The 22,789-nt window shown below is 50.0% G+C and overlaps 1 protein-coding gene across 13 annotated transcripts in view; it reads left to right on the top strand.

Annotated features, from left to right (window-relative positions):
• CYRIB (CYFIP related Rac1 interactor B) overlaps positions 1–22,789 on the top strand; it is a 179,483-nt gene that overhangs the window by 78,112 nt on the left and 78,582 nt on the right. Inside the window, exon 1 of one of the 13 annotated variants that reach the window (XM_077271224.1) lies at positions 5,850–6,170. The exons of 9 other annotated variants lie outside the window; for them this stretch is intronic. The gene's annotated coding sequence lies outside the window, so the exon portion shown is untranslated. Of the gene's footprint in view, positions 1–5,849; positions 6,171–22,789 lie in introns of those variants that run through there. 3 more of the 13 variants (XM_077271221.1, XM_077271222.1, XM_077271235.1) reach the window with 3 other exon arrangements.

Here is a 22,789-nt window from a genome sequence, read left to right as displayed (position 1 = left end):
TAGCCTCCCATGGAGGCTATTGAAGCATGGCAAAAGTGAAAAAAAAAAGTTTTTAAAAATGTGAAAAAAATATAAAATCACCCCCCTTTCGCCCCATCCTAAATAAAAAAAAAAAAAAAAACCCTACACATATTTGGTATCGCCGCGTTCAGAATCGCCCGATCTATCAATTAAAAAAAAGCATTAACCTGATCGCTAAACAGCGTAGCGAGAAAAAAATCCGAAACGCCAGATTTACGTTTTTTTGGTCGCCGTGACATTGCGTTAAAATGCAATAACAGGCGATCAAAAGAACGTATCTGCGCCGAAATGGGATCATTAAAAACATCAGCTCGGCACGCAAAAAATAAGCCCTCACCCGACCCCAGATCACGAAAAATGGAGACGCTACGAGTATCGGAAAACAGCACTTTTTTTTTTTTTTTAAGCAAAGTTTGGAATTTTTTTTCACCACTTGGATAAAAAATAACCTAGACATGTTAGGTGTCTATGAACTCGTAATGACCTAGAGAATCATAATGGCAGGTTAGTTTTAGCATTTAGTGAACCTAGCAAAAAAGCCAAACAAAAAACAAGTGTGGGATTGCACTTTTTTTGCAATTTCACCGCACTTGGAATTCTTTTCCCGTTTTCTAGTACACGACATGGTAAAACCAATGATGTCGTTCAAAAGTACAACTCGTCCTGCAAAAAATAAGCCCTCACATGGCCATATTGACGGAAAAATAAAAAAGTTATGGCTCTGGGAAGGAGGGGAGCGAAAAACGAAAACACAAAAACGAAAAAGGGCCGCGGCATGAAGGGGTTAATATAAAATGTAACCCTCTCCCCCACCATAATGCAAGCCTGAACTATCCTTTAAAAGGAAAGTGTCATCAGAAAATGACACATTGATTTTGAAAGGCTTTTATAACAAATGTATGTTAGATAACACAGGATCCACCATTCACAATAGGTGATGTCACAGCTCACCTCCTCCTCCCGTACAATGACTCATAACACCTCTGTATACAGTAGATAACACAGGATCCACCATTCACAATAGGTGATGTCACAGCTCTCCTCCTCCTCCTGTATAATGACTGATAACAAATCTATATACAGTAGATAACACAGGATCCATGATTCACAATAGGTGATGTCACAGCTCACCTCCTCCTCCTCTATAATGACTGATAACACCTCTATATACAGGAGATAACACAGGATCCACCATTCACAATAGGTGATGTCACAGCTCACCTCCTCCTCCTGTACAATGACTGATAACTCCTCTATATATAGTAGATAACACAGGATCCACCATTCACAATAGGTGATGTCACAGCTCACCTCCTCCTCCTGTACAATGACTGATAACACCTTTATATACAGTAGATTACACAGGATCCACCATTCACAATAGGGGATGTCACAGCTCACCTCCTCCTCCTGTACAATGACTGATAACACCTTTATATACAGTAGATTACACAGGATCCACCATTCACAATAGGTGATATCACAGCTCACCTCCTCCTCCTGTACAATGACTGATAACCCCTCTATATACAGTAGATAACACAGGATCCACCATTCACAATAGGTGATGTCACAGCTCACCTCCTCCTCCTGTACAATGACTGATAACACCTTTATATACAGTAGATTACACAGGATCCACCATTCACAATAGGGGATGTCACAGCTCACCTCCTCCTCCTGTACAATGACTGATAACACCTTTATATACAGTAGATTACACAGGATCCACCATTCACAATAGGTGATATCACAGCTCACCTCCTCCTCCTGTACAATGACTGATAACCCCTCTATATACAGTAGATTACACAGGATCCACCATTCACAATAGGTGATATCACAGCTCACCTCCTCCTCCTGTACAATGACTGATAACCCCTCTATATACAGTAGATAACACAGGATCCACCATTCACAATAGGTGATGCCACAGCTCACCTCCTCCTCCTGTACAATGACTGATAACACCTCTATATACAGTAGATAACACAGGATCCACCATTCACAATAGGTGATATCACAGCTCACCTCCTCCTGTACAATGACTGATAACACCTCTATATACAGTAGATAACACAGGATCCACCATTCACAATAGGTGATGTCACAGCTCACCTCCTCCTGTACAATGACTGATAACACCTCTATATACAGTAGATAACACAGGATCCACCATTCACAATAGGTGATGTCACAGCTCACCTCCTCCTCCTGTACAATGACTGATAACACCTTTATATACAGTAGATTACACAGGATCCACCATTCACAATAGGGGATGTCACAGCTCACCTCCTCCTCCTGTACAATGACTGATAACACCTTTATATACAGTAGATTACACAGGATCCACCATTCACAATAGGTGATATCACCGCTCACCTCCTCCTCCTGTACAATGACTGATAACACCTTTATATACAGTAGATTACACAGGATCCACCATTCACAATAGGGGATGTAACAGCTCACCTCCTCCTCCTGTACAATGACTGATAACACCTTTATATACAGTAGATTACACAGGATCCACCATTCACAATAGGTGATATCACAGCTCACCTCCTCCTCCTGTACAATGACTGATAACACCTTTATATACAGTAGATTACACAGGATCCACCATTCACAATAGGTGATGTCACAGCTCACCTCCTCCTCCTGTACAATGACTGATAACACCTCTATATACAGTAGATAACACAGGATCCACCATTCACAATAGGTGATGTCACAGCTCACCTCCTCCTCCTGTACAATGACTGATAACACCTCTATATACAGTAGATAGCACCGGATCCACCATTCACAATAGGTGATGTCACAGCTCCCCTCCTCCTCCTGTATAATGACTGATAACACCTCTATATACAGTAGATAACACAGGATCCACCATTCACAATAGGTGATGTCACAGCTCACCTCCTCCTGTACAATGAATGATAACACCTCTATATACAGTAGATTACACAGGATCCACCATTCACAATATATCATGTCACAGCTCCCCTCCTCCTCCTGTACAATGACTGATAACACCTCTATATACAGTAGATAACACAGGATCCACCATTCACAATAGGTGATGTCACAGCTCACCTCCTCCTCCTGTACAATGAATGATAACACCTCTATATACAGTAGATTACACAGGATCCACCATTCACAATATATCATGTCACAGCTCACCTCCTCCTCCTGTACAATGACTGATAACACCTTTATATACAGTAGATTACACAGGATCCACCATTCACAATAGGTGATATCACAGCTCACCTCCTCCTCCTGTACAATGACTGATAACACCTTTATATACAGTAGATTACACAGGATCCACCATTCACAATAGGTAATGTCACAGCTCACCTCCTCCTCCTGTACAATGACTGATAACACCTCTATATACAGTAGATAACACAGGATCCACCATTCACAATAGGTGATGTCACAGCTCCCCTCCTCCTCCTGTATAATGACTGATAACACCTCTATATACAGTAGATAACACAGGATCCACCATTCACAATAGGTGATGTCACAGCTCACCTCCTCCTGTACAATGAATGATAACACCTCTATATACAGTAGATTACACAGGATCCACCATTCACAATATATCATGTCACAGCTCCCCTCCTCCTCCTGTACAATGACTGATAACACCTTTATATACAGTAGATTACACAGGATCCACCATTCACAATAGGTGATATCACAGCTCACCTCCTCCTCCTGTACAATGACTGATAACACCTTTATATACAGTAGATTACACAGGATCCACCATTCACAATAGGTAATGTCACAGCTCACCTCCTCCTCCTGTACAATGACTGATAACACCTCTATATACAGTAGATAACACAGGATCCACCATTCACAATAGGTGATGTCACAGCTCCCCTCCTCCTCCTGTATAATGACTGATAACACCTCTATATACAGTAGATAACACAGGATCCACCATTCACAATAGGTGATGTCACAGCTCACCTCCTCCTGTACAATGAATGATAACACCTCTATATACAGTAGATTACACAGGATCCACCATTCACAATATATCATGTCACAGCTCCCCTCCTCCTCCTGTACAATGACTGATAACACCTCTATATACAGTAGATAACACAGGATCCACCATTCACAATAGGTGATATCACAGCTCACCTCCTCATCCTGTACAATGACTGATAACACCTCTATATACAGTAGATAACACAAGATCCACCATTCACAATAGGTGATGTCACAGCTCACCTCCTCCTCCTGTACAATGACTGATAACACCTCTATATACAGTAGATTACACAGGATCCACCATTCACAATAGGTGATGTCACAGCTCACCTCCTCCTCCTGTACAATGACTGATAACCCCTCTATATACAGTAGATAACACAGGATCCACCATTCACAATAGGTGATGCCACAGCTCACCTCCTCCTCCTGTACAATGACTGATAACACCTCTATATACAGTAGATAACACAGGATCCACCATTCACAATAGGTGATGTCACAGCTCACCTCCTCCTCCTGTACAATGACTGATAACACCTTTATATACAGTAGATTACACAGGATCCACCATTCACAATAGGTGATATCACAGCTCACCTCCTCCTCCTGTACAATGACTGATAACACCTTTATATACAGTAGATTACACAGGATCCACCATTCACAATAGGTGATGTCACAGCTCACCTCCTCCTCCTGTACAATGACTGATAACACCTCTATATACAGTAGATAACACAGGATCCACCATTCACAATAGGTGATGTCACAGCTCACCTCCTCCTCCTGTACAATGACTGATAACACCTCTATATACAGTAGATAGCACCGGATCCACCATTCACAATAGGTGATGTCACAGCTCCCCTCCTCCTCCTGTATAATGACTGATAACACCTCTATATACAGTAGATAACACAGGATCCACCATTCACAATAGGTGATGTCACAGCTCACCTCCTCCTGTACAATGAATGATAACACCTCTATATACAGTAGATTACACAGGATCCACCATTCACAATATATCATGTCACAGCTCCCCTCCTCCTCCTGTACAATGACTGATAACACCTCTATATACAGTAGATTACACAGGATCCACCATTCACAATAGATGATATCACAGCTCACCTCCTCCTTTACAATGACTGATAATACCTCTATATACAGTAGATAACACAGGATCCATCATACACAATAGGTGATATCACAGCTCACCTCCTCCTCCTGTACAATGACTGATAACACCTCTATATACAGTAGATTACACAGGATCCACCATTCACAATAGATGATATCACAGCTCACCTCCTCCTGTACAATGACTGATAATACCTCTATATACAGTAGATAACACAGGATCCACCATTCACAATAGGTGATGTCACAGCTCACCTCCTCCTCCTGTACAATGACTGATAACACCTCTATATACAGTAGATAACACAGGATCCACCATTCACAATAGGTGATGTCACAGCTCACCTCCTCCTCCTGTACAATGACTGATAACACCTCTATATACAGTAGATTACACAGGATCCACCATTCACAATCACCGTTGCTATTAGACTATCATTATAAAAATATTTTCTAGTGTGGAAAAAAATTATAAACTAAAGTCAGTTAGGGCATTTAAAAGGCTAAATATAATATAATGTATAATGTTTCTATTCTCTGATATACAACTAATGGGCCTCACTGTTTCGAGTTAGAATAATTGCTCATTAGCAGTGACCCTTTTAATTTGCCATCCAGCGCTTAATTCCACGTTCGCCAGTCACAGTATGGCGATGGACAGGGGACGTCACAGGCTGGCGCCATCTTTGTGCTCTAATGTGAAGGCGTCAGATGAGGGGGCGGGGCGATAGCTGAAGGTGACCGGAAATGGTCATTAGTCGTACGCCATCTTGGGGCTCCTGTGTGAAGCCCTTGTCCCCGGCAGGCGGAGGAGTAGGCGGGGACGAGAGTGGTGTCCGCCCCCGCCGCTGCTGCAGCAGTGTGTGTCAGAGCCGGGAGCTTCAATGAGGAGGAAGCAGTGAATGGAGATGCGGCAGCGGGGACTGTAGGCCCGAGGAGCGTCCTTCCCTGTCGTGTCCCTGCCCCAGCTACAGCAGGTGAGGACCCCCAGACCAGGAAGAGGGGGCAGCAGCCTGGGACAGTGCCACCTGCTTATCAGCCACCTATGTATTCCTGCTGCTGTGTTGTCAACCCCATGTGCAAGGTGCCAGCCACTAGTTTCCCCCCTTGTGCCAGGCTGCCCGTGGCCGTCATCCCCCCTTGTGCCAAGCAGCCCGTCGCCGTCATCCCTCCCCCCTTGTGCCAGGCTGCCCGTCGCCGTCATCCCACCCTTGTGCCAGGCTGCCCGTCGCCGTCATCCCCCCCCTTGTGCCAGGCTGCCCGCCGCCGTCATCCCCCCTTGTGCCAGGCTGCCCATCGCCGTCATCCCCCCTTGTGCCAGGCTGCCCGTCGCCGTCATCCCCCCTTGTGCCAAGCAGCCCGTCGCCGCCATCCCCCCTTGTGCCAGGCTGCCCGTCGCCGCCATCCCCCCTTGTGCCAGGCTGCCCGTCGCCGTCATCCCCCCCTTGTGCCAGGCTGCCCGTCGCCGTCATCCCCCCCTTGTGCCAGGCTGCCCGTCGCCGTCATCCCCCCCTTGTGCCAGGCTGCCCGTCGCCGTCATCCCCCCCTTGTGCCAGGCTGCCCGTCGCCGTCATCCCCCCCTTGTGCCAGGCTGCCCGTCGCCGTCATCCCCCCCTTGTGCCAGGCTGCCCGTCGCCGTCATCCCCCCCTTGTGCCAGGCTGCCCGTCGCCGTCATCCCCCCCCCTTGTGCCAGGCTGCCCGTCGCCGTCATCTCACCCTTGTGCCAGGCTGCCCGTCGCCGTCATCTCACCCTTGTGCCAGGCTGCCCGTCGCCGCCATCCCACCCTTGTGCCAGGCTGCCCGTCCCCGTCATCCGACCCCTTGTGCCAGGCTGCCCGTCGCCGTCATCCCCCCCCTTGTGCCAGGCTGCCCGTCTCCGTCATCCCCCCCTTGTGCCAGGCTGCTCGCCGCCGTCATCCCTCACGCCCATGTGCCAGGCTGCCCGTCGCCGTCATCCCCCTTGTGCCAGGCTGCCCGTCGCCGTCATCCCCCTTGTGCCAGGCTGCCCGTCGCCGTTAGCCCCCACCCTCATGTGCCAGGCTGCCAGTCGTGACAGGCAGCCTGGCACATGGGGAGGGGGCGGACGGCGATGGGCAGCATGGCACAAGGAAGGTGGGCGGACGGCGACGGGAAGCCTGGCACAAAGGGGGGGTGCCGTCATCTCCCCTTGTGCCAGGCTTCCTATCTTCGTCCACCCCTCCTTTGTGCCAGGCTGCCCGTCGCTGTCCGCCCACCTTCCTTGTGCCAGGCTGCCCGTCACCGTCTGCCCCCTCCCCTTGTTCCAGGCTGCCTGTCGCCGTCCCACCTTTCCTTGTGTCAAGCTGCCCGACGCTGTCAGCCCCCGACTGCATGTCAGGCTGCCTATCTCCTTCAGGCTGCCTGTCCGCTGTCCCCCACCCCCTCTTGTTACAAGCTGCCCGTCGCTGTCTGCCCCCGACTGCATGCCAGGCTGCCCTTCGCCGTCCACCCCCCCACTTGAGCCAGGCTGCTCGTCGCTGTCCGCCCCCACCTTGTGCCAGACTGCCTGTGGCCGCCCCCCTTGTGACAAGCTGCCCGATGCTGTCTGCCCCCGACTGCATGCTAGGTTGCTTGTCGCTGTCCGCCTCTCCCCTTGTGCCAGGTTGCCTGTTGCTGTCAGCCCTCTGACTGCGCACCATGCTGTCTGTCTCCAACAGCCCCCCTATGTATTAGCATACCTCTCATTCCATCTCTGTGCCAGCGTGCCCACCACTCCACATGTGTGCCAGCCTACACAGCATTCCCTCTCTACATCTTTGCTGATTGTCACCTCACCTGTGATGACCCCTGGGTGCAGCCTGTGGTCACTGTTCTGTCGCTTCTCTGCCCATCATTCACTTCTCAGCCAGTTTACTCTTTAAATCTCTCTGTGCCAATTTGCCTCTCTTTCTATCTACAGGTCACCCAGCCTACTTACTGTTCTCCTTGTGCGCCATCCTGCACGCCGATTCTCCTTCCGTGCTCCTTCCTGCCCCGCCGGTCCTCCTTCCGTGCTCCTTCCTGCCCCGCCGGTCCTCCTTCCGTGCTCCTTCCTGCCCCGCCGGTCCTCCTTCCGTGCTCCTTCCCGCCCCGCCGGTCCTCCTTCCGTGCTCCTTCCTGCCCCGCCGGTCCTCCTTCCGTGCTCCTTCCTGCCCCGCCGGTCCTCCTTCCGTGCTCCTTCCTGCCCCGCCGGTCCTCCTTCCGTGCTCCTTCCTGCCCCGCCGGTCCTCCTTCCGTGCTCCTTCCTGCCCCGCCGGTCCTCCTTCCGTGCTCCTTCCTGCCCCGCCGGTCCTCCTTCCGTGCTCCTTCCTGCTTCGCCGGTCCTCCTTCCGTGCTCCTTCCCGCCCCGCCGGTCCTCCTTCCGTGCTCCTTCCCGCCCCGCCGGTCCTCCTTCCGTGCTCCTTCCCGCCCCGCCGGTCCTCCTTCCGTGCTCCTTCCCGCCCCGCCGGTCCTCCTTCCGTGCTCCTTCCCGCCCCGCCGGTCCTCCTTCCGTGCTCCTTCCCGCCCCGCCGGTCCTCCTTCCGTGCTCCTTCCCGCCCCGCCGGTCCTCCTTCCGTGCTCCTTCCCGCCCCGCCGGTCCTCCTTCCGTGCTCCTTCCCGCCCCGCCGGTCCTCCTTCCGTGCTCCTTCCCGCCCCGCCGGTCCTCCTTCCGTGCTCCTTCCCGCCCCGCCGGCCCTCCTTCCGTGCTCCTTCCCGCCCCGCCGGCCCTCCTTCCGTGCTCCTTCCCGCCCCGCCGGCCCTCCTTCCGTGCGCCGTCCCGCCCCGCCGGCCCTCCTTCCGTGCGCCGTCCCGCCCCGCCGGCCCTCCTTCCGTGCGCCGTCCTGCCGGCATCTTTCCCTTCTTGCCATCCAGTCCAATGTCAAAGTCCCCCCCCCCCCCCCCCCCCCCCCGCCTTGTGTGCCATCCGGACTGGTGTCATTTCCCGGATGTTGTCCTCTATGCCATCCTACCAATCATTGCTTTATCTCCGTTCAGCAGTCACCCTGATCCCGCCATGCCACCACTGGTTTTCTTCTCGGAATCCAGTGTTCCCACCTGGCCTTGCCTGTGCCTCGTGGGCATCGTGCCATGTTGCCTCTCCAGCCACTGTCTTGGCATTGTTACAATTCAGTCATTCTCTGTGGGTACAACTCTTTGTATTTTGCCTCTAGTGCCAGCTTCACCCCTCAACCCCAATGATGCCATCTCTTCTAGCCCTTGGACCTGACTGATCCCTCACTAGTCATGTATGGCGGCATCTGTCAGAGCAGGCCCTGTGCCACTTTCACCATAAATTTTCTCACAAGTTCATGCCCAGCTGCCGCTGCTTGTTGATGTGCCAACCTACTCTGACCACAACTTATCTGCCCCTTATTAGGAGGTGATCCCCCACAGAATGCCTTCTCCATCCTAAGCACCGCCATATCATACCACTCTGTGATACCGTATATTTGTGCTGAACTCTACCCTACAGTAACAGGTTCAGTGCTTGGGAAAGCTGGCGAAGTGTCGCTGATGTCACAGGTCCCGCGGGAATGGGTACCGGGCGTATTGTGCCTCCTGACTTGTGAATTTTCATAGTCATGCTGAGATACGGGAGCAGGGGATATATACTGAAGTGGGAGCTACCGTAACTGATGGTCTATATTACCGTACTGTAATACACGTGTATACATGTACACTGATACATCACTGTGTATACACCTCCTGTACATACAGTAGGAGTAGTATGATAGTAGTTATATGCTTGTACATAGGAGCAGTATTATAGTAGTTATATTCTTGTACATAGGGGCAGTATTATAGTAGTTATATTCTTGTACATAGTGGGCAGTATTATAGTAGTTATATTCTTGTACATAGGAGCAGAATTATAGTAGTTATATTTTTGTACATAGGGGCAGTATTATAGTAGTTATATTCTTGTACATAGGAGCAGTATTATAGTAGTTATATTCTTGTACATAGGAGCAGAATTATAGTAGTTATATTCTTGTACATAGGGGCAGTATTATAGTAGTTATATTCTTGTACATAGGAGCAGTATTATAGTAGTTATATTCTTGTACATAGGAGCAGAATTATAGTAGTTATATTCTTGTACATAGGGGCAGTATTATAGTAGTTATATTCTTGTACATAAGAGCAGTATTATAGTAGTTATATTCTTGTACATAGGGAGCAGTATTATAATAGTTATATTCTTGTATATAGGAGCAGTATTATAGTAGTTATATTCTTGTACATAGGGACAGCATTATAGTAGTTATATTCTTGTACATAGGGGCAGTATTATAGTAGTTATATTCTTGTACATAGGAGCAGCATTATAGTAGTTATATTCTTGTACATAGGGGGCAGTATTATAGTAGTTATATTCTTGTACATAGGGGCAGTATTATAGCAGTTATATTCTTGTACATAGGGGCAGTATTATAGTAGTTATATTCTTGTACATAGGGGCAGTATTATAGTAGTTATATTCTTGTACATAGGGGCAGTATTATAGTAGTTATATTCTTGTACATAGGAGCAGCATTATAGTAGTTATATTCTTGTACATAGGAGCAGTATTATAGCAGTTATATTCTTGTACATAGGGGCAGTATTATAGTAGTTATATTCTTGTACATAGGGGCAGTATTATAGTAGTTATATTCTTGTACATAGGAGCAGTATTACAGTAGTTATATTCCTGTACATAGGAGCAGCATTATAGTAGTTATACTCTTGTACATAGGGGCTGTATTATAGTAGTTATATTCTTGTACATAGGAGCAGTATTATAGTAGTTATATTCTTGTACATATGGGCAGTATTATAGTAGTTATATTCTTGTACATAGGAGCAGTATTATAGCAGTTATATTCTTGTACATAGGAGCAGTATTATAGTAGTTATATTCTTGTACATAGGAGCAGTATTATAGTAGTTATATTCTTGTACATAGGGGCAGTATTATAGTAGCTATATTCTTGTACATAGGGGCAGTATTATAGTAGTTATATTCTTGTACATAGGGGCAGTATTATAGTAATTATATTCTTGTACATAGGGGCAGTATTATAGTAGTTATATTCTTGTGTATAGGGCAGTATGTCTTCCTTGTTCTATGTCCCTATGCACCATCACCCCTGGTATCGTCTCCATTATCTGACATGGCATCAGTGGTGTGTCCTGGTCTGTTCCCTGGCGCTGGTTAGCAGTTTTCCCCGGTGATGCCAGGCTCGGCCACCCGCCGTGTGCTGTTGGTCTGGTCACTTAGTCTCGGCGAGGCGTCTTATTACCCGATTACATGTTGGGCAGATAATGCCAGGCTGCCGCTGTCTGAGCCTGTGCCATGAATACTAATTGGAAGCCTCGGTGTGAATGGAAGGTATGGTTACCGGCTGCTCCCCGGGCCCCGGCCGCCGCACGGTGTAGCCACAATCCTGACTCACAATCCTATGTTAGATGTAGATCGCTAATCTGCTTTGTTTAACCCTTTGTGGGTAGTGATCAGCATTATAGAGCAGGGAGGGGGGATTCAGTGAAGGACCCCTGCACTGGCTGCACATAGTCTGTGACTTATATGTGCCGGATCTGTATGAGGTGAAAGTGTTAATTATATAAAAGAGGAGCTGAGCCATTAACCCCGACCGATCCATGTTGTGTCATCCAGCTTTTCCTCCTGACATTTCCTTGCTGTCGGTGAATGGGAAAATCCGGTGCCCGAAGCGGCTCCATTACAGAGAAGAATCTGGTTCTACCGCTGACTGCAAAAATGTGTTGACCTGTTTATATAGCAGCAGCTCGTGGACGGGTCCAGATAGAAGCTGGAGGATTATTGTCACACGTTTGTCTCAACAGTATAGAAAGTTATTGAAGATCTGTTACCAAACAAATCCTATGTTGTCAATGTGGCGCCACAGATCGGGTGTGAGAGGTAGAGCGCTCCCCTTCCTCGTGCAGCATAGTCAGTGTTGAGCGCTCCTCTTCCTCATGCAGCGCTGTCGGCGTTATAGTTATTATTAAGGTTGAAGGAAGACTGTAAGTCCATCTAGTCCAACCCATAGCCTAACCTAACATGCCCTAACATGTTGATCCAGAGGAAGGCAAAAACAACCCATGTGGCAAAGAGTAACTCCACCATGGGGAAAAAAATTCCTTCCCGACTCCACATACGGCAATCAGACTAGTTCCCTGGATCAACGCCCTATCAAGGAATCTAATATATATACCTGTAATATTATACTTTTCCAGAAAGGCATCCAGTCCCCTCTTAAATTTAATTAATGAATCACTCATTACAACATCATACGGCAGAGAGTTCCATAGTCTCACTGCTCTTACAGTAAAGAATCCGCGTCTGTTATTATGCTTAAACCTTCTTTCCTCCAGACGTAGAGGATGCCCCCTTGTCCCTGTCTCAGGTCTATGATTAAAAAGATCATCAGAAAGGTCTTTGTACTGTCCCCTCATATATTTATACATTAACATAAGATCACCCCTTAGTCTTCGTTTTTCCAAACTAAACAGCCCCAATGGCGTGGAGCGCTCCGTTTCCTCGTGCAGCATAGTCGGTGTTGAGCGCTCCTCTTCCTCGTGCAGCATAGTTGGCGTGGAGCGCTCCGTTTCCTCGTGCAGCATAGTCGGTGTTGAGCGCTCCTCTTCCTCGTGCAGCATAGTTGGCGTGGAGCGCTCCTCTTCCTCGTGCAGCATAGTTGGCGTGGAGTTCTCCTCTTTCTCGTGCAGCATAGTTGGCGTGGAGTGCTCCTCTTCCTCGTGCAGCATAGTTGGCATGGAGTGCTCCTCTTCCTCGTGCAGCATAGTTGGCGTGGACCGCTCCTCTTCCTCGTGCAGCATAGTTGGCGTGGACCGCTCCTCTTCCTCGTGCAGCATAGTTGGCGTGGACCGCTCCTCTTCCTCGTGCAGCATAGTTGGCGTGGAGTGCTCCTCTTCCTCGTGCAGCATAGTTGGCGTGGAGCGCTCCTTTTCCTCGTGCCGCATAGTTGGAGTGGAGCGCTCCTCTTCCTCGTGCAGCATAGTTGGCATGGAGCGCTCCTCTTCCTCGTGCAGCATAGTTGTCGTAGAGCGCTCTTCTTCCTCATGCAGCATAGTCGGTGTTGAGTGCTCCTCTTCCTCGTGCGGCGCAGTCTGCGTGGAGCGCTCCCTTTCCTTGTGCGGCGCAGTCGGCGCGGAGCTCTCCCTGCCATTATTGATGATGGTGTCCACAGCGCCGTCTCATTCTGTTTTTGCCGTGGTGTTCCCCCGCGATCATTATCACCACCACATTATGTCACTTCTGACTCGGATCGTTTTAATTCTGCTTAGGTAAATGGATTAGTGCAGGGTCCTCGCTGGACACGGGCTCCGTGCTGCCGGACAGGGAGTGTCATTATACACACCGCAGCTGTTTCTCCTGATGTAGCAGAGCTGAGTTTGTTGCCCCCTGTTGCTTCTGCACTCTTTGTGGTTAGGTGAGAACCGCACTAGCACTGCTACATCTGACAGCGTCACCAGCAGGCTGACTACCACTGTGAGAAGTCTCCTGCCTGTCATCTTGGTTGTCAGAAATGTCTATAAACCGGAGTTATGCTGATCCGTACTCGGTGGGTTGCAGGATAACCCCCCACTTTTTTGCAGGTTTTTTAGCAGTGTTTTTCGGTTTGTGTTCTTGTGTGGCCAAGTTGTTACTGGAAGTTGCCTGAACTTGAGCGGAGGCAGAGAAGAGCGACTGAGGTTATTTTAGGTGATAAGTCATCAGATTTTGCTATGAAATGTGAGAGCAGCATTATGTAGGGGCTGAGACCCTGATTCCAGCAATGTGTCACTTACTGTGCTTCTTCCTGCAGTGTTTTTTTTTATAAAAATCACTTATCAGCAGGGGATTATCACTACAGGACTAGGTGTATTGTGCCTCCTGGTCCATCCACACCCCCCAGCACTGATTGGCAGCTTTCTGCCTATGCACAGTGTGCACAGAAGCAGCCTATTAGTGGTGTGGGGGCGGGGTTATACACAGCTAAGCATTTGAGCTCTGCTAAATCTACAGCAGAGAAAAAAGGAATGAATTTTAATCAGAACTGCAGCAAGCAGCTCAGAAAGTGACACATCGCTGGAATCAGGATCTCCCTACATTATGCTGCGCTCAGATTACATAGCAAAAACCTGATGACAGATTCCCTTTAAGGGGGTGGGAGGACTGCAGAACCAAACTTGGGTTTACTCAGATTAGAAAGACTGAGACTTAAAGGGATGATCTAATAATTGTGCAGTATGAAGAAACGGTACAGAGATCTGTATAATGATCTGTGCTTTCATCTAGGCTTTCAACAGTGACCAACGGACTTAACAGCAGTGTGGCTATGGAATATTTACTATAAGACCAGTAAGACTATGGATTCTTTACTGTAAGAGCAGTGAGACTATGGAATCTTTAATGTAAGAGCAGTGAGACTATGGATTCTTTACTGTAAGAGCAGTGAGACTATGGATTCTTTACTGTAAGAGCAGTGAGACTATGGAATCTTTACTGTAAGAGCAGTGAGACTATGGAATCTTTACTGTAAGAGCAGTGAGACTACGGAATCTTTACTGTAAGAGCAGTGAGACTATGGATTCTGTACTGTAAGAGCAGTGAGACTATGGAATCTTTACTGTAAGAGCAGTGAGACTATGGAATCTTTACTGTAAGAGCAGTGAGACTATGGATTCCTTACTGTAAGAGCAGTGAGACTATGGATTCTGTACTGTAAGAGCAGTGAGACTATGGAATCTTTACTGTAAGAGCAGTGAGACTATGGAATCTTTACTGTAAGAGCAGTGAGACTATGGATTCCTTACTGTAAGAGCAGTGAGACTATGGATTCCTTACTGTAAGAGCAGTGAGACTATGGATTCTGTACTGTAAGAGCAGTGAGACTATGGAATCTTTACTGTAAGAGCAGTGAGACTATGGAATCTTTACTGTAAGACCAGTGAGACTATGGATTCCTTACTGTAAGAGCAGTGAGACTATGGATTCCTTACTGTAAGAGCAGTGAGACTATGGATTCCTTACTGTAAGAGCAGTGAGACTATGGATTCCTTACTGTAAGAGCAGTGAGACTATGGATTCCTTACTGTAAGAGCAGTGAGACTATGGATTCCTTACTGTAAGAGCAGTGAGACTATGGATTCCTTACTGTAAGAGCAGTGAGACTATGGATTCCTTACTGTAAGAGCAGTGAGACTATGGATTCCTTACTGTAAGAGCAGTGAGACTATGGATTCTTTACTGTAAGAGCAGTGAGACTATGGATTCTTTACTGTAAGAGCAGTGAGACTATGGATTCTTTACTGTAAGAGCAGTGAGACTATGGATTCTTTACTGTAAGAGCAGTGAGACTATGGATTCTTTACTGTAAGAGCAGTGAGACTATGGATTCTTTACTGTAAGAGCAGTGAGACTATGGATTCTTTACTGTAAGAGCAGTGAGACTATGGATTCTTTACTGTAAGAGCAGTGAGACTATGGATTCTTTACTGTAAGAGCAGTGAGACTATGGATTCTTTACTGTAAGAGCAGTGAGACTATGGATTCTTTACTGTAAGAGCGGTGAGACTATGGATTCTTTACTGTAAGAGCGGTGAGACTATGGATTCCTTACTGTAAGAGCGGTGAGACTATGGATTCCTTACTGTAAGAGCGGTGAGACTATGGATTCCTTACTGTAAGAGCGGTGAGACTATGGATTCTTTACTGTAAGAGCGGTGAGACTATGGATTCTTTACTGTAAGAGCGGTGAGACTATGGATTCCTTACTGTAAGAGCGGTGAGACTATGGATTCCTTACTGTAAGAGCGGTGAGACTATGGATTCCTTACTGTAAGAGCGGTGAGACTATGGATTCTTTACTGTAAGAGCGGTGAGACTATGGATTCCTTACTGTAAGAGCGGTGAGACTATGGATTCTTTACTGTAAGAGCGGTGAGACTATGGATTCTTTACTGTAAGAGCGGTGAGACTATGGATTCTTTACTGTAAGAGCGGTGAGACTATGGATTCTTTACTGTAAGAGCGGTGAGACTATGGATTCCTTACTGTAAGAGCGGTGAGACTATGGATTCCTTACTGTAAGAGCGGTGAGACTATGGATTCTTTACTGTAAGAGCAGTGAGACTATGGATCTCTCTGCTACATGTTGCAATGGTCGATTCAAACAAATTCATGGATATCGTTATGAAAAATACAATATTTTGGATTAGGCTATGTTCACACTTTGCGGGTTTTGCCGCGGATCCGCAGCGGATTTGACACTGCAGATCCGCAGCAGTTTTCCATGCAGGGTACAGTACAATGTTACCCTATGGAAAACAAAACCCGCTGTGCACATGCTGCGGATTTCCGCGGAAAAAGCTGCGCGGCTTTTCTGCGGAAAAAAAGAAGGAGCATGTCACTTCTTGGTGCAGAATCGCAGCGATTCTGCACCCATAGAAATGCATTGATCCGCTAACTTCCCGCATGGGGCTGTGCCCACGTTGCGGGACGTTAAGCGGATAATGTGCCGATGGTACCCGGGGTGGAGGAGAGGAGACTCTCCTCCAGGCCCTGGGAACCATATTTTGGTGTAAAAAAAAGAATTAAAATAAAAAATGAAGCTATACTCACCTCTCAGCGCTGCCCGCGGTCACATGACCGTGACGTCACGAAGGTCCTTGTCGGCACAGCCGCTTGCAGCGCCGAGGAGATCGCGACGTCAGAGGGTGAGTATAAGGCCAATTTTTATTATTTTTTACATTACTATTGATGCTGCATATTGCTGCATATGCAGCATCAATAGTACAGGAGTAATCCCGCAGCGGAAACCGCGGAACAAACCACGATAAATCTGCAGGGATAACCACAGCGGTTTTGCCCTGCAGATTTATCAATTCCACTGCGGGATTAACCCGCAGAGGAACCCACAAAGTGTGAACGTGGCCTTATGGGACACATTGCCTTTTTCCTTTCAGCAGTTTCCTGAGTTGCTCTGTGTAGCGTGCGGTGTACACGTTACATTGCTGACCCCAGTACATGCGCCACTGTTGCCTTCCGGGGTTGCACTATTGATCAGTGTAACCCTTTGTGTGCTGCGGGTGATCGGGAGTGGCCCGCAGCCTCTGGCGTCCTTCCCTGGTGCAGTATATTGATAGTGATGTGTATAACGAGCAGGGGATTAATTAGGTCAGCCACGTGTTAGTGCCGCTGATACACTGCATGGGAAGAGGTCATATCAGGGCAGGAGCGGCCGGGTACTGTCTGCTGCTCCCTCTCTGTTGTGGCAGTGCCCATCCCGAGCACCGGTCATAGAGGAGGACTGGGGGGGCTGGGATTACTTATCTAAGGGTGGTCTGTAATGTAGAATTTTATTATTTTTTTTCCTGTTGTCAACATAATGTTTTCTCCTCCAGAGCTGCATTCAGAATCCGGCAGTGGATTTTGTTTGGCTGTGGCTTGGGTGCCTTTTTCTCTCTGCCGAACCATCTCACCGCATATGTGGAGTTGTGTCCAAGGACATTACTGACTTAAAGGATTAATCCCAAAAGTTATCCCATACGATCGATTGCTGAATGCTGCAATACCTGACAAAGCCACAGAGAAGTGTGGTGCTGTTCCTGGTTATTTCTGTGGTGTCCTGCTGCCTAGCATTGCGGGCTACATACCCGATACCGGTGCGACTCCCCACCATCAGGTCTGTGAACGTCCTGACACTGTAGTGTATGTGCAGGGTCCGCGGCCCCTTCTCTGGGATGTTCCCGGCCTCCTCTAACAGCTGCGGTTACATTCACTGACCGTAGCAGAAGGCAATTACTTCACTTCTCCTCCATTTTCCATGCTCCTCTGTGCGGTAACCTTTAGGGTTTTTTTGCATTCCTCTTCTGGAATTTTAATTCTCTGCTGTGTTTGTTTTTATAAATTTTGTACATCACTCATGGCAGCCGGACCTCCCCGTGCCCTGAAACACCACAGCACTGCGCCCCAACTCTGTCTACCCATCCATCCTCACCTTCTTCCTCCCTTTTTTCCTCCCTCCCTTCCTTCTTTTCCCTCCCTTCCTTCTTTTTCCTCCCTCCCTTCCTTCTTTTTCCTCCCTCCCTTCCTTCTTTTTCCTCCCTCCCTTCCTTCTTTTCCCTCCCTCCCTTCCTTCTTTTCCCTCCCTCCCTTCCTTCTTTTCCCTCCCTCCCTTCCTTCTTTTCCCTCCCTCCCTTCCTTCTTTTCCCTCCCTCCCTTCCTTCTTTTCCCTCCCTTCCTTCTTTTCCCTCCCTCCCTTCCTTCTTTTCCCTCCCTCCCTTCCTTCTTTTCCCTCCCTCCCTTCCTTCTTTTCCCTCCCTCCCTTCCTTCTTTTCCCTCCCTCCCTTCCTTCTTTTCCCTCCCTCCCTTCCTTCTTTTCCCTCCCTCCCTTCCTTCTTTTCCCTCCCTCCCTTCCTTCTTTTCCCTCCCTCCCTTCCTTCTTTTCCCTCCCTCCCTTCCTTCTTTTCCCTCCCTCCCTTCCTTCTTTTCCCTCCCTCCCTTCCTTCTTTTCCCTCCCTCCCTTCCTTCCTTCTTTCGGTGTGGGGGTAGCTTGGCTCCTCATACAGCGGTGCTGGGGTATCGGGGCTCCTCATACAGCGGTGTGGGGGGTAGCTTGGCTCGTCATACAGTCTGTCAGCTGTGTGTGAATAGCAGAGGCCTGTGCCGGGGGTGATCTCTCAGTGCCGGGGGTGATCTCTCAGTGCCGGAGGTGATCTCTCAGTGCCGGGGGTGATCTCTCAGTGCCGGGGGTGATCTCTCAGTGCCGGGGGTGATCTCTCAGTGCCGGGGGTGATCTCTCAGTGCCGGGGGTGATCTCTCAGTGCCGGGGGTGATCTCTCAGTGCCGGGGGTGATCTCTCAGTGCCGGGGGTGATCTCTCAGTGCCGGGGGTGATCTCTCAGTGCCGGGGGTGATCTCTCAGTGCCGGGGTCTCTGCTTGTGCAGGTCGGTGGCGGGCCGCAGCACGCTGATGTCTGGAGGCCGATGTTCTGCTCGCTGATGTTATTCTTTTGGGCTTTTTCGCTTCCCCGGAAAACCTCCGCTTGTCAGTCCTAGAAAGCGACAAGTGCTGAGTGCGGCCCCCCGGCCTCTGCTCTATTCTATGGAGATTTCAATGATTCTTTATTATTGAAAAGTCTCCACGATGGAAAGCACAGGTTCATCTGGGTCATCACCCAGCTTTTCACACACCCTGCACAGCCTACCTATCGGCCTTGTTTTGCAGTGCCGTGTTCTTCCTTTTGTGCCAGTCTTCACTGCAGATGTAGAATGATATTCGCCAGACATGAAAAAACTCATCATGAGCCGAGATGAAGGTAAAGGGCGCAGGAAGGGATCGCAGCGGAAACATCCATCTGATGAGAAATCATACAGAGCACAGGAGCCGGACGCCCCCGCGCTCGCTCTCTTGGGACGCCCCCGCGCTCGCTCTCTTGGGACGCCCCCGCGCTCGCTCTCTTGGGACGCCCCGGCGCTCGCTCTCTTGGGACGCCCCGGCGCTCGCTCTCTTGGGACGCCCCGGCGCTCGCTCTCTTGGGACGCCCCGGCGCTCGCTCTCTTGGGACGCCCCGGCGCTCGCTCTCTTGGGACGCCCCGGCGCTCGCTCTCTTGGGACGCCCCGGCGCTCGCTCTCTTGGGACGCCCCGGCGCTCGCTCTCTTGGGACGCCCCGGCGCTCGCTCTCTTGGGACGCCCCGGCGCTCGCTCTCTTGGGACGCCCCGGCGCTCGCTCTCTTGGGACGCCCCGGCGCTCGCTCTCTTGGGACGCCCCGGCGCTCGCTCTCTTGGGACGCCCTCGCTCTCTTGGGACGCCCCCGCTCTCTTGGGACGCCCCCGCTCTCTTGGGACGCCCCCGCTCTCTTGGGACGCCCCCGCTCTCTTGGGACGCCCCCGCTCTCTTGGGACGCCCCCGCTCTCTTGGGACGCCCCCGCTCTCTTGGGACGCCCCCGCTCTCTTGGGACGCCCCCGCGCTCGCTCTCTTGGGACGCCCCCGCGCTCGCTCTCTTGGGACGCCCCCGCGCTCGCTCTCTTGGGACGCCCCCGCGCTCGCTCTCTTGGGACGCCCCCGCGCTCGCTCTCTTGGGACGCCCCCGCGCTCTCTAGCGCCGTCCCTGCTACCGTGCGGATCCCTCTGCAGTCTCCATTACCTGTGTAGTTTTGGCACCGTCCCTGCCCAGTGACCCCGGCACAGCATGACCCCAATAGCGTTACCTTCAGAAATGTCCTTCCGGATCGGACATGAAAGGGAAAACATTAATGCATGCGCTTATTTAATTTTCCATCGCTGACGAGCTTCATCTCCTTGAAGTAGGCCTTAATGAGCAGCGAGTGCGCCGAGCTGCCCCCCGAGGACACGGCTAATTAAACACCAGAGACCCCGTGTGCTGACGAATCAGGGGCAGCCAATGGGACAGGATTTCTGTTCCCATTGAGTGAGGACTGTACTTTTTTTTTTTTTTTTTAATTTTTTTTTTTTTAACCCTCTGTGCATAAAAATTTACTTCTTTCCAAGGAAAATTGCGTCATCCTCCGCTGAAAGGGGTAACATGTTAGCGGCCCGATGGACGTCACACAGCTGTGTGTCTGGTCCGGACAATTCTCTGTGAGCAACCCCCTTTTCCCCCTTTTCTACAGACCACACCCCCTTGTCAGATAAGATGGCGAAAGTGTTTAGGAATCCTATTAGCGTTATTTTCGTAAAGCTAGAAGAATCCCCTTTAAATATGTCTGCACTTCACCTTTAAGGGCCACACGGCTGCGGTTCGTCGCTCACAGCAGGCTGCGGACTTCGTGAAGCCAGGGTCTCTGGTCTTCCTTGAGCATTTGGCTGCACGATTTCCAGAACTTGCTCAGAACTCCAGAGCAGCATTCATAGTTCAGCCGCGGTGTGCCGGCGTGGTGCTGTTTCCTGACATGTGGCCGGTTCTGCTTTGCACTGTCCCCACTGGTTATTTTGCATAGTATCCCTTTGCGTAAATGCAAATTATCGTAACCCTTTCCCTGCCGGCAGCTCCACGTTGCATTACTCTGCACAGACGTGCAGGCCGGGACACGAGCTAATTGTACGGCATTTATAGGAAGGCGTTGTGCTGGCGCTTCCTCACCCGTCGCTCCCGGCTTCCCCTTTCTACGTATGACAGTTCAGAATACGGAAGTCTCCATAGAGGAACTACAGATCCCAGCGTGCCACGCCACTTTCCAACCACTACAGCCTGCCAGGATGCCACTTGCTAATCTATATTGTCACTTCTACTGGGGGGTACAGTTTCTAGCCCCTATTTAAATGTACGATTGGTGAGGGTCTAGCTGCGGGACCCCCGCTGTGCCCCATTTACTCTATGGGAGCCGTGGGGTTACACGGTCAGTACCGCACCCGTGGGAATGAATAGAGGGGCGGTCACACTTGTGCACTTCTGCTTCACTCACACACGAGACGTTAGGACCCCCAGCGATCGTACATTTGTGTTTTGGTTATGGGGAGCCACGACCGCAGGTGGCGCACATGGCTCATGGACCCAATATTCGGGCTTACCTAGGAGAGGTGCAGGTAAGCGGCGGTGCTCACTGCAGCTCCTGATGGTGGAGTCAGGCTTGTGCGATTGTGCTTGTCATTCACATTCATCCATTAGTAACACACGGACCAGGGGAGGAGGTTGAGGCACTGGCCACACATGGACCAGGGGACAAGGTTCAGGCGCTGGCCACACATGGACCAGGGGAAGGAGGTTCAGGCGCTGGCCACACATGGACCAGGGGAAGGAGGTTCAGGCGCTGGCCACACACGCTCCAGGGGATGAGGTTCAGACACTGGCCACACACAGACCAGGGGACGAGGTTCAGGTGCTGGCCACACACGGACCAGGGGAGGAGGTTCAGGCGCTGGCCACACATGGACCAGGGGAGGTGGTTCAGGAGCTGGCCACACATGGACCAGGGGACGAGGTTCAGGCACTGGCCACACATGGACCAGGGGAGGAGGTTCAGGCGCTGGCCACACACGGATCAGGGGAGGAGGTTCAGGCGCTTGCCACACACGGATCAGGGGAGGAGGTTCAGGCGCTGGCCACACACGGACCAGGGGATGAGGTTCAGGCACTGGCCACACATGGACCAGGGGATGAGGTTTATGCACTGGCCTAAACGGACCTAGGAACGAGGTTCAGGCGCTGGCCACACACGCACCAGGGAATGAGGGTCAAGCGCTGGCCACACACAGACCAGGGGACCTAACAAACTAATGAATACACGTTGCTTGGCAGCTCCCTATTGGGGAGTTCCCACCTTTTATGTAAGGTGCCTTCCGCCTATTTGCATCTTAGCAGGTGCGCAGGCACTAGGTGCGCCACCGGGAAATGCGGCGTTCACAGAGAAACAGCAGGAGGAGGAAAGGGAACCGAGCAGGGGCGCCAGCATTGGCATTACACGGGCATCACTTTTTAACGGAATTCTCCCGCTCTGACCAAAAGAAAAGATGTAATGCTTATGTGGCCGATCCCCGCTGCTCTTGTTACTTATCCTGAGCCCTCTGGTTTTGAGTTGATACTCAGGAAATGGCATGAAATGCCCCTAACCATACCTGCCTTGTGGACAGATGGTTAAGAGGGC

Source organism: Ranitomeya variabilis, chromosome 6, assembly GCF_051348905.1.
Source record: "Ranitomeya variabilis isolate aRanVar5 chromosome 6, aRanVar5.hap1, whole genome shotgun sequence".
NCBI classification, from domain to species: Eukaryota; Metazoa; Chordata; class Amphibia; order Anura; family Dendrobatidae; genus Ranitomeya; species Ranitomeya variabilis.
Note: the sequence above shows the minus strand (reverse complement) of the source record. Positions and strands in the feature narration are given on the sequence as shown.